Below are 12,740 nucleotides of genomic sequence, written 5' to 3'. Positions count from 1 at the left end.
TAAGTATCTAGTACTCCTTTCCTTCTACTCTCTGTGTCATTCTCCTTAGCCTTTTTCTATCCTAGGTATAGGTATTTCAATATTCCCCCTCTTCCCATGAGCCTATCTGGGTGTGGCACAGAAGTTTCCAAACTTCCCTTTGGGAACTACTGTTTAGAATTCCTTTTTTTTTTTGGTTTCTGTTCTCAGAAAGATTGGCTGCTCTTCCTCATTTGTGTTTTGCATGCTTATACTCAATCCCCATTTACTGGATAGCAATAAATAATGAAGAGAAAGGGGCGCCTGGGTGGCTCAGTCGGTTAGGCATCTGACTCTTGATTTTGGCTCAGGTCCTGATCTCAGGGTCCTCAGACTGGCACCCCCTCAGCCTGCATCGGGCTCTGCGCTCAGCAGGGAATCTGCGTGAGATTCTCTCTCCTTCTGCCTCTCCTCCCCCAACTCACACTCACCGTCTCTCTCTCTAAAATAAATAATCTTTAAAAAAAAATGAAGAAAAAGACAGAAGTTGAAAACTGAAAGCTGGAAAGCATGAAGCTAAAAGAACTATTGACTAAGTTATACTTACACCTGCAATCATTCCAGTGGTGAAAATTTTGAGTAAAAATGGGAGTGTGGCAGGGAAGGAAGCAGATTAATAGAGTTTAGATGAACAGTAGGAAGCAAGAAGGGAGATTAAGGAATGAGAAAATTCAAAAGGATGATTTTAAAATGAGGACTAAGGGAACCCAGTTAGAATATGACAGCAAGCAAATACAGTTGACCCTGGAACAACACAGTTTGAACTGCATGGGCCCACTTTTATGTGGGTATTTTTCAGTAAATATGTTGGAAATTTTTTTTGAGACTTGTGACAATTTGGGAAAAAAACTTGCCAATGAAGTGCCTAGCCTAGAAATATCAAAAAAAAAAAAAATTAACAAAAAGTTAGGGATTATTGTAAGAACGAGGTATATGATACATATAACATAAAAAATATGTGTTGGGGCACCTGGGTGGCTCAGTCGGTAAGTATCTGCCTTCGGCTCAGGTCATGATACCAGGACCCTGGGATTGAGCCCCTCATCGGGCTCCCTGCTCAGCGGGAGCCTGCTTCTCTCTCTCCCTCTGCTGCAGCTCCCCCAGCTTGTGCTCTCTCTGTGTCAAATAAATAATAAAATCTTAAAAAATATATATATATGTGTTAATTGACTGTTTATGTTATCAGTAAGTTTCCCGTCAACAGTAGGCTACTAGTAGTTAAGTTTTGGGGCAGTCAAAAGGTATACATGGGAGTGCCTGGGTGGCTCAGTGGGTTAAGCGTCTGCCTCCAGCTCAGGTCATGATCCTGGGGTCCTGGGATCAAGCCCCAAGTTGGGCTTTCTGCTCAGCGGGGAGTCAGTTTTTCCCTATCCCTTGCCCCGCCCCCCACTCGTGCTCACTCTCGCTCTGTCTCAAATAAATAAACACTATTTTTGGTAATAAATACTATTTTAAAACAAAAGACAAAAAAAAAAAAAAAAAACACCCAAAAAGTTATACATGGATTTTGACTGTGCAGGAATCAGTACCCCAACCCATGTGTTCTTCAAAGGTCAGCTGTACAGCAAAGGAGAAGTCATTTTAGAATGCAAAGGAGGACAGTATCAGAGAGGAAAAGAGATGATAGACTCTTCAGAAGATGGGGAGGGCTAATAAGATTTACTAGGCTCTATAGGCAAAGGTGAAGAACTGTTCTGGTGGTATGATGTTGCATCTTGCTTCTTAGTGTACAGTCTGTGGAGCTGCAATATCAACCTCACCTGGAAGCTCATAAAGAAATATAGTCTCAGGACACACCCCAGGCCACCTGAATTAACTTCTACATTTAACCCGATCTCCATTAACATATGAGAAGCACTCATGGGGGAAAATCTTCTAGCCACTGTTTCCTAGGGTTATTTTGTTTTGTTTGTTTTGTTTGTTTTGTTAAACTTATTTTTATTTATTTATTTATTTATTTGTTTGTTTATTAAGATTTGTATTTATTTATTTGAGAGAGAGAGCCAGTGAGAGAAGCAGGCTCCCTGCTGAGCTGGGAGCCCAATGCGGGGCTCAGATCATGACCTGAGCCGGAGGCAGCCGTTTAACCGACTAAGCCACCCAGCCACCCCCATTTTGTTAAACTTTAAAAAGTGATAAAAAATGATGATTTCATAGAATTTGGAGATGATTAATGAAAATACAAACTAATAGCAAGGCACATAGTAGATACTCAATAGATGTTCCTATAGGTTCTCTTTGGTTGAAAGTTTCTCATAATTTTCTTTCACAGCTAGAATAGAAATGAGAAATAAAGAAATTTTAAATTTCAGCAGAGGACTATTAAATAATTAAGCTCCACCCTTGAACTGAAAATAACTGGACAAAGTAGAATAACACAAAAAACATGTTTGAAGCCATTGGAAGAGCTAAACGAACAAACAACCCCCCCCCAAAAATAAAACAAAAGGAAACACTGGAACAACAACAACAAAATAATGAGAAATTGTGGAAATAAGATATAGGAGAAAGAAGGAAATACAGTGAAGTAAATGTGGCAGTGCAGCCAATTTTTCCCTGAGGGGATTTGCAAATTCTGGGAGAGAAAACTGAGAGGATGAGAAACTGAAGAAATCAATATCCCCAATGGACTGACACCAAAAAATTGATGTTCAGAATCTGCCAGTGGGAGAACAGTACTACTAAATTCACAGGTTTTAGCAAATACCCAAAAGAGTTAGGCTCCAAGGATAAGGGTATTAATTTTAGTTACTTTCAAATACATACTTTCAAATAATTATTCTTAATATGTTCACTGATAAAAATATAAGTGGAGAATTTTGGCAAAAAGCTAGAATTATAAAAGAAAGAACTAGGGACAAATTCAGGAACTAAAAAATGTAGTAACTAAAATTAAGAACTCGATGGATGGGTTAATAGTCAATTAGACACAGCTGGAGAGAGTTATGAACTTCTAATGTAAGTTAGAACAAGACATTAAAAATGAATCAGAAAATGATAAAAGTTTAGAAAAATACAGAAGAGAAGTTAAGATAAATAGATGATAGAGATGTTCTAGTATGTAAATTGGAATTCCAGAAGGGGTAGAAAGAGGGAATGGATAGAAGCAATGTTTGAAGAGATGAAAATTTCTAACACCTTGCTTTTCAACATTGCACTGGAGATTCTAATTATACAATAAGGAACTATTTCTATAAATAAAAAATTGGAAAAAAGAAAATTGCCATTATTTGCAAACACATTATTTCTAAAAACATTATTTCTAAAAAATTAGAAATTTAGAAAATGTATAGAGAAACTGTTAGATTAATAACCTGGCAAGATTGCTGGAAAGGTCAATGAACATAGAAAAATCAATTTTTACATTCCATATGCAGAAAACAATTTTAAAAAATTAATCATATCATAAAACCATCAGGTACTTAAGAACAGATTGGGAAAAAATGATGTGCAAGAAAATATATAGAAAATACAAAAAATAGTAGAAAACAATAAAATGTTCAGAGAAATAACAGAAAAATTAAGTAAATAGAAAAATATACTATATTCATGGATTGGAAGAATCAAACTTTAAAGTTGTCAATTCACTGCAAATTGACCTAGAGATTCAATGCAATCTCAATAATTCAGTAAGATTTTTTTTAAATTGGCATATAACTATGAAACTTACATAGAAATGTAAAAACTCCAGAACATAGTAAGAGGAATTTAATGATATCAATTCTTATTTGTAAAACTATATAATGAATACAATATGGATATTGGTACAAGAACAGAAAAAAAGACCATGAACCATAACAGAGTCTAGCTATTAACCCAATCACTGACACACTTGATTTATATAAAGGTAGAACTGAAGAATGTAGTGCTGAAATAAGTAGAATCTTGCCTCTACTTCACATTATATATAAAAAATCTACTACAGGTGGATTGCAGCTCTAAATGTGAAAGGTAAAATAAAGCTTTAAGATATTCAACTGACATATAAAGATATGAAAAGATGACCAACCCCATTAGTATTCAGGAAAACGTTTTTTTAAAACAATTAGATACAACTATCCACCCACCAAAATGGCAAAAATTAAAAAGACTGATGGTACCAAATTCTGGTATGAATATGAAGAAGTAGGAATTCTTTTACACTGCTGATGGAATTGTAAATTGGTACAACCATTTTAGAGAATGGAGTATCAGTTTCTGTTAATGCCAGCCATTTCAAATACTTACAGGTATATGCTAAAATATCTATACTTGCACATGCGCACCAAAAAACACATATGATCGTGCATATAGCTGTCTTTCTTGTATAAGTAAAATTGGAAACAATCCAAATGCCCATCAACAGAAATAATATATATCAATTATGTTATATCAATATTATAGATAACAGTAAAATGAAATAAAGAATAAATGAAATTAAATAATGAAATGAAATGAATAAATCTCATGAAATGAAGAGGTCATAAGTGAGAGGGGGCCTATTGGGAGCTTCCAGTAATGTTCTACTTCTTGATCATGTTGATGGCTACACAGATATTTTCTTTGGGGTAATTTGAGTTATACATGGAGTTCCATGCACTTTTATATGTTTACTATACTTCATTAAAAATATCAAAAATGAAAAAAAAAAGGAAATGAAGAAATAAATTGATGCCAAAGACATTTCTGCCAATTTTTGTAAATAAATTATGGTAAAATGAAACAATGAATAGTAGTAAAATAAATGATTGAAAATAAAGAAATGAAATTGTCATTATTTGCACATTTTATGATTTTCTGCATAGAAAACCCAAAATAGCTTATGAACAAATTACTAGAGATAATAACATTTAATAAAATTGCTGAGTAGCAAAATAAACATTTGATTTAAATATCTGACTGCAAATAAATGTCACAGTCTGCCTCGGTAACTTTACAATGCATTTAATAGGTACTCAAATATATATTGAAAAAATAGATGAACCATATTATTGACAAAGTAGAGGACACTACTTTCTAAACTAAATTTTCTAAATTTCTCTAATTTCTAAACTAGAAAAGCACGTATTCAATTGCTTAATGATCACATCAAGTTACTAAAGTTTTTAAAATGTGTTATTAGGATACAGCACTGAATTTTACTATTCAAGACTGAAATACGGTTCATCAAGGGCCCGTTTCCACTTACTCTGATTCTCGCTCAACGAAAACTTGACAATTTTAAAATGGCTTTAACAGCCTGGCCTCCTAGGTCTTACGTGTTTTTAACTATTTCCCTGACAAGGTGAAACAAAGTCTAGTGAGAAGCAATAGTGGAGTCTAATGGATTCACAGTGCACTCTCCTTTGTGCAAAATTTGCATTGAGATTGATGAACTACTTCTGAAACCCTTTTCTCTTCTATCCAAATTAATTTTAGCTTGCAGTGTTATTCCCATAATAGCTAGCCATCTTTATGGGTGTTGGTTGTATTCTCTTAGCTGTTCTGTACCAGACCAAATTTGCAGGTAACTTAGTTGCCTGAATGCAAACTCTGGGTGGCTAATTATTTCTGCCAGAGAAAGAATTACTTCGCGTCCCATATAGTAACTACTTAGTTATAATAATAGAGCCCTCTCAGTCCTCCCACCGTTACATGGAGTTAAAACTCTGCCTATGGAAGCAGGGATAAGCAATCCAAAATAGTGGATCAGAAGAATCTACTTTTCTCTACTGAAAAACATTAATCTTATTTTGTAGTTTTTGTCATATTTGAAAAGTCGTATTTCAAAAAGGAAGGGGTCTCTGGCATAATCTCGTTCCACTGATCCCATGCCAGTAATTTTCATTATAATAATATATCTGAAGGTGACCTCTCTTGGTCCATCCTCATTGAGTCCATCGTTTAGAACACAGAGGGTTGATTGTGTAACACCATGGTGTCTCCTGTTGTGAATTAATAATTTGACTCCTCACTTTTGCCAGTTATCTAAAAAAAGAAAGAAAGAAAGAAAGAAAATTGGCTTTGAAACCTGGGGAACAGCAGAACCAATGATTTAATTCTTCTTATTAATGATAGAATAACATGTTCTTGTATTAGACAGTTCCATCTAAGTCTCCATGCTTCATTCACTCTAAGGCAAATCTGCTGAATCAATTAAGACTCCAGAAAGTGCCCTGCATTTGTGAAAGTCAGTGATGGCTTTTTCAGGCATGGAGAAGAAACAGGGAACCAGGAGCTTATATAAAGAATCAAGATCTAATTTGAATTGTTGATTTGGTCAGAAAGATACAATAAGGACTTTAACAGCCAACTTTAGAGAAAATTTGTTCAGAGCTATTGTATGACTCGAAATCTGTCAAAATCAAACATAACATATAAGAGAGAAGAGGTTTGTCTCGTTAGTACCTTACTGGACTCAAGTGAAGTATCTACTGTCTTTCAACAGTACAAAACCTGAATTCTTATTTTCATTTACACATTCCATCAATGTTTAACCACTAGGGGCCAACATCTAGAAATCACCACTATTATAATTTTGTATTCATTTTTGAAAAAAAAAATTCAATATAAATACCTGATAAAACAAAATTAGAAGGGGTGCCTGGGTGGCTCAGATGGTTAAGCGTCTGCCTTCGGCTCGGGTCATGATCCCAGAGTCCTGGGATCGAGCCCCGCGTTGGGCTCCTGGCTCAGCGGGGAGCCTGCTTCTCCCTCTCCCTCTGCCTCTCTCCCTGCTCATGTATCTCTCTGTATCTCTGTGTCTCAAATGAATAAATAAAATCTTTAAAAAATAAAAAAATAAAATAAAATTAGAAAACACAGACAAAAAATACAAATAATTCACCCCAAGCATTTTAGATGCAAGAGAACCACAATTTAGTGTGTTCTCATTTTGTGTGATGGGGCACTTCTCTAGGAAGAGTGGAACTGAGTCCTTTAAGAAGTCAGAGTCAGTTCAACAGAATTTGTGTGTGTGTGTGTGTGTGTGGCAATTACACCTTAGGCTTATAACAAGTGAGAGAAACTCATACTTAGATTATTTCCTTTGATATTTCAACTAGAAGAAAGCAACCTCTGCACCAACTTCTGGTCTCACTAGTGCAGCTGTCTACAGTGGTGATTTTGCCCAACCCTCCTGTCACCACCAGCACTGCTGGTTTATTTGATACTATGACTTCTCAGTTCTCAAAATACCAATCACAATACATATTTTCATCTGCTAAAATACAATGCTAAGAGTTTCTTTTGTTGTCCAAGAAGAAAATATGGATGTAAATTAAAATTTTTTTTTTAAGATTTTTTTTTTCTTTTTTTTTCTTATTTGAGAGAGAGAGAATGAGAGACAGAGAGCATGAGAGGGAGGAGGGTCAGAGGGAGAAGCAGACTCCCTGCTGAGCAGGGAGCCCGATGCGGGACTCGATCCCGGGACTCCAGGATCATGACCTGAGCCGAAGGCAGTCGCTTAACCAACTGAGCCACCCAGGCGCCCGTAAATTAAATTTTTAACAATGTTTTGCCTTCATACATGATTGGACAACTAGCTAACCTTTATTTATTCATTCATCACTCATTAAAACAGTTATTGAGTGTCTACTCTGTGCAGAATCTGTTCCACTTTCCAAGGCTACAGAAGTAAACAGAACAAACAGGTCTCTCAGGATTGTAACTCTACGAAAATGTATAGAAATTTTTCTGGCTTTTAAGAAAAGACTGAGACTGGTCTGAATTTATTCCTTTGAGTCTAAATACTCCTTGAGGGGCACCTGGGTGGCTCAGTCAGTTGAGCAGCTGCCTTCAGCTCAGCTCAAGATCCTGGCGTCCTGGGATCCAGCCCCACATTCAGTTCCTTTGCTCAGCGGGGAGCCTGCTTCTCCCAGCCTGCTGCTTCCCCTGCTTGTCTCTCTATCTCTCTCTGACAAATGAATACATAAAAGTCTTTAAAAAAAAATACTCCTTGATTATTTTAAATCCTTGTCATTTAAATATTTAATTAGGAAGTTGATCTCCTTTTCATTATTGTGTGAATTCTCTTTCAATGTATTTTTTTCAAGAAAGAGAAGTTTTCTTAAATTACATATTTGATTATTGTTTCTATTTTGAGTTTTCTGACTTGACTCTTCTTCAGAAATACCTATAAGTTATGAGACATATTTCTCTTTTCTTTTTCTCATAGCTTCCATCTTCTCTTTGATAGCTTTCATGTTTTATATTACTTAACTTTTTTCCTGCATTCTGGAATGGTTTATCATGTTTGTTCCTTCTTTTTTATGAATTATTAATTTTCCTCTTTTTTACATCCAATAAGGATTTTAATTACTCTCATTAAAATTACATATTCAACTACTCTATAATTATTCTTTATTAAATAGAGTCACTTTGAATCTCATATTCTTTTTTTCTTAACTTTCTACCCCTCTTTTATAGACAACATGCTTTAAAAAAAAAAAAATCTGCCAAACAGTTTCTAAAAATTTATCTTAATTTCTCTGATAGGTCATTTAAGAAGTCTGCATTGCTTCAGCGTTGTACGCTATTCCCTTTATCTTGCTCTATAAAAATTATTGTTGTTTTTTTTAAGATTTTATTTATTTATTTGTCAGAGAGAGAGAGAGCACAAGCAGGAAGATGGGCAGACAAAGAGAGAACAGGCTCCCTGCTGATCAGGGAGCACTATGCAGGACTCAACCCCAGGACTCTGGGATCATGACCTGAGCCCTAGGCAGACGCTCAACTGACTGAGCCACCCAGGCATCCCATTGCTCTATAAAAATTGATATAAGTCAAAACATTTTGGTTGTTTTCTCATTTTTAGACCTGGTATTTTCTAATAGAATCATGAGTTGTCATTGAACTTCCTTACTCTCTTCCAATTAGAAGCATGTCAAATCCCCTTTTATGATCTGTAACTGGATGAAAGAATAGACTATAACCTATGATTGCCCTTAGGCAGAAAAATCATTTGGCATCATTTCAAATTAATAATATGTAAATAATTCTTTCATATTAATTTAATAAGGAGATGGTTGGTACCTAAAAAGAGGTTTTATAAATCAAAACCATAATACTAATAAGAAATATTATAGCCATTTCCAGTTTGGTAGATGAAGAACTGAACATGTTTCCATGTTACAACTAGAATTCTCTGCAAAGCCCTAACTACACTGTTGCTACTGCTTTCTTGTTGTTTTTATGCTCCTTATAGACTGGCATACTTTGCAATTGTGTGACTGACCTTACTATTTTATCCAACTCTGGCGGATGGTAGCTGAGTGTCATCACCATCCCATCTGAAGAGACCTTGCTATATTCTACTGCTTGTTCTCTGTGAAGCCAAACAGAAGAAATATGTGAAAAACCATTACAATACAGAAAGTGCTCTCAACTTCTTTCTCTGGCTCTTAGGATAAAACGTACCCATTTTATTTGAAGACAACTATTTCTCACTTACCAATCAATATAGCCAGTCTACTCTAACTTGCCAGCTTATTTTTTATACTCCACCTACTTTTCCACCTTTATCACTATTGATCTTCCCCAAGAATCTCATTCTTTGGCAAAACTGTGATCTCTCAACTTCTCAACCTTGCTTATGATTAAAGAAGGCATAAATTGGGGATTGGGAAAAAAAGAGGGGTTTCTAAGAAAAAAATATTCAATGACACTGTTAAGATGGTAAGGCAGACTTTATTCAGGACCCTTACAATAGGTATAAGGAATACTGCAGTGGTGTTTTACAGTGGAAGAGAGAAAAAGGGGCTCAACTCCAAATGTAGCATGGGCAAGTGGGAATTTATAACCAACTTGCAGTGTGGCAGTCAGTGGATGGAAAATTACTAAGAGGAAACATCCTGGGTAAGAGGAATTCTATCGAAACCTACTTAACCGAATTCTTACTGAAGACACGCCAGGGTGATGAGACATCACCTGGATGATGGTGGAGGATGAAGAACCTGGTCTCATATTGAGGGTGATATCAAGGATAAGGGGTCCTGATAAAATGACTGAGTAGGGTTCTTGCTAAAATTAGATTTTATAAGGAAGTGCACAGGTGGGCCTAGAAGCAAGTTTAGGAAACTGACTAAAGTTTGGCCAAGCAAAGAATCTTTGTCACCTACATGATTATGCAATGTAGTTTTTAAAATCTTATTTTATTATATAATAATACCTGTTTATTATAGGAAATTTTAGAAAATACAAGTATTCCCACTACTCAGAGACTACCACTGTTAAGATTTTGATTATACTCTCCACATCCACATACAGAGATGTGACAAATAAAATATTTTAATTTTTTAAACCATTTTAATAATTTATAATGAATATTTTTCTTTCTGTATTAATTAGAATAGTTTTTTTTTATAATCGCATTAATGCCTGCATAGTATTATATTTTATGAATGTGGCAATTTATTTGATCAATCTCCTTTTTTGGAGTGTTTAGGTTGCTTCCAAATTTCCACTGTTACACATAATTTTGTGATCACTATTTTTAGATTTACATGTGTATTCCTTAGGATAATTTCCTAGATGTATGCAAAATTAAAAAGCTCTAGATAAATACTGCCAAGATGCAATATTTTTTTAAAAGACTGCAACATTGCTCTCACTATGGTATCTCCCCTTACCTGATCACTAGCAGTACTTTTAAAATATCCATTTCTCAACGCCTTCATCAAATTTATACTTCATGTATTATAATTCTTTTAATCTTTGCCAATCTGATAGCTTTCTCCCTCAAAAACATATGACTATTGCTTTAATTTATATTTGTTTCATTAACTGAAAGGGTGAAACTTTTTCAACACTCCTGACTTTTTGTATGCTCCACATTCTAAGAAACATAAATCAGAGAGCTGACTCCTGGATAAAGGGACCTCAGTGGGGTAAAAGCTAAATGCTCTGTGGAGATTTGTCATGAAGATTTCTAAACAACCCTATGTCCACTTATATTGACCCCAATTATGAAGAAATAAATGGTTAGGAAATCTCTCAGAGCATCATGGCAAATTCCTCATTAAGCTGCCATATCCACATAGTCTTTCTTTTCCCACTTCTGTGATGCTGTTCCTTAACTCTGGAGAGACCTGCCTAACAACTTCACCTGTCAAAGTTCTGTCCAGTGTTTAAGGTTTGTCTCATATGTCACCTCATTTATGAAACAGGTAATTCTAAATAGATGAGATCATTTTTCCCTGAATACTCAGAATATATAATTTGTGTATTCACTTTACCAAGTATAAGGCACTCTACTAGGTACTAAAAGTATAAAGATTTAAAAATGTAGTATTTTTCTTCAAGGAACTCATAACCAGGGGATGAGTAGAAATACAATTTCTCTTGGGGCACCTGGGTGGCTCAATCAGTTAAGCATCTATCTGACTCTTGATTTTGGCTCAGGTCATGAACTCAGGGCCATGAGATCGAGCCCCGCGTTGGGCTCTGTGCTCAGCAGGAGTCTGATTGAGATTCTCTCTCCCTCTGTCCCCACCCCCCACACGCTCTCTCTTTTTCTTTAAACTAAATAAATAAATCTTTAAAAAAAAGAAATAGAAGTTCCCTTAGTTTTATTTCTTGTTCTATATAAAGAATCATTAAAAATTACATCCATTTCCATGGTGTTTGAACTTTGTTAAAATGCTCTCACAAATGTTATCTTATCAAAAGGGAACAATAATCTTGTAGAGTTACATAGAGAGTATCACTCTTTAATCTTGTCTCCTTTATGGATGAAAAACTTGAAGATCAAAAAAGATAAATGCATAGGTAAGAATAGATCTCAGCTGCTCTTTCTATTATACCATGTGTCCTTTAATAAGCTGTAGGGGAGGCAAAATTTTTCCTTGAACCTCTTGGGGGCCTTGACTGGGTCTGAAAATCAAAATGATAAAGACAGACGAACAGGAGAAAGCATACACATTCATTTACTATAAGTTTTATGTGACATGGAAGTTCTGATAAGGAAATGAAGACCCAAAGTGTCACCGTGGGTGACGAAACCTGAGTGTTTCTATGCTAGGTTTTGTGAAGAGTGCAAAGCCGTGGAAAGATAGGATCAGGCAAAGAGTATGAGCTAAGTGTAGTAAGCTGGGGAAACTTAGCAAGACCTGTTCATTCAGATTCTTCATGGTGTCCCTCTGTCTTGGAGATAAGATGGCTCCTTTCCTTTGGGTATGAGGAGAGCAATTCTCTCACCCAGCCTGCCTCAACGTAAAAGAACCTAAAGATCAGAGAGACCTTCCTGCTTCTGTCTTTTTCTCAAACTCATTCTGCTTAAAATATTCAATATGTCAGGATGTTATATTTTAGGGTAGCAGGTTCTGAACTCCATTAAACAATACCTGCATTTAAAATAAGCTTGTAATATTATAATGCATAACCTTAAATGTTTATTCAAACTTACTTTTGTATTATATGTTTTCCAATATGTGATCCAAAATGCGGTTCAAGGAAAGTTCAAAAGAAAGCTGTTTTGGGGAACAAATCCAACTATATTATTAGATACTCAAGAAATATTAGTTTCATCTTGCTATAGCTCGCTTTGTTTTAATTCAGATTTTAAAGAAGAAAAATATGTAACCTCACTTTTAGTCACCGTGGATGCAGTGATGAAGGAGGCATTGAAACAAGATTAGAAAGTTTTATCTGGCATGCCCTGAGATAGAGTTGGAGGTACAAGATATTTATTAGGGATCAATACCTGCAAAGAAAAGGGAGGAAACAGGACTGGGCTCTCCAAGCAGGACTGGGCTTCACCAACCCAG

Source organism: Mirounga angustirostris, unplaced genomic scaffold (genome assembly GCF_029215605.1).
Source record: "Mirounga angustirostris isolate CCGP_5_RB_7025 unplaced genomic scaffold, mMirAng1.0.hap1 SCAF_2, whole genome shotgun sequence".
Taxonomy (NCBI): Eukaryota; Metazoa; Chordata; class Mammalia; order Carnivora; family Phocidae; genus Mirounga; species Mirounga angustirostris.
This window is presented reverse-complemented; position numbering follows the sequence as displayed.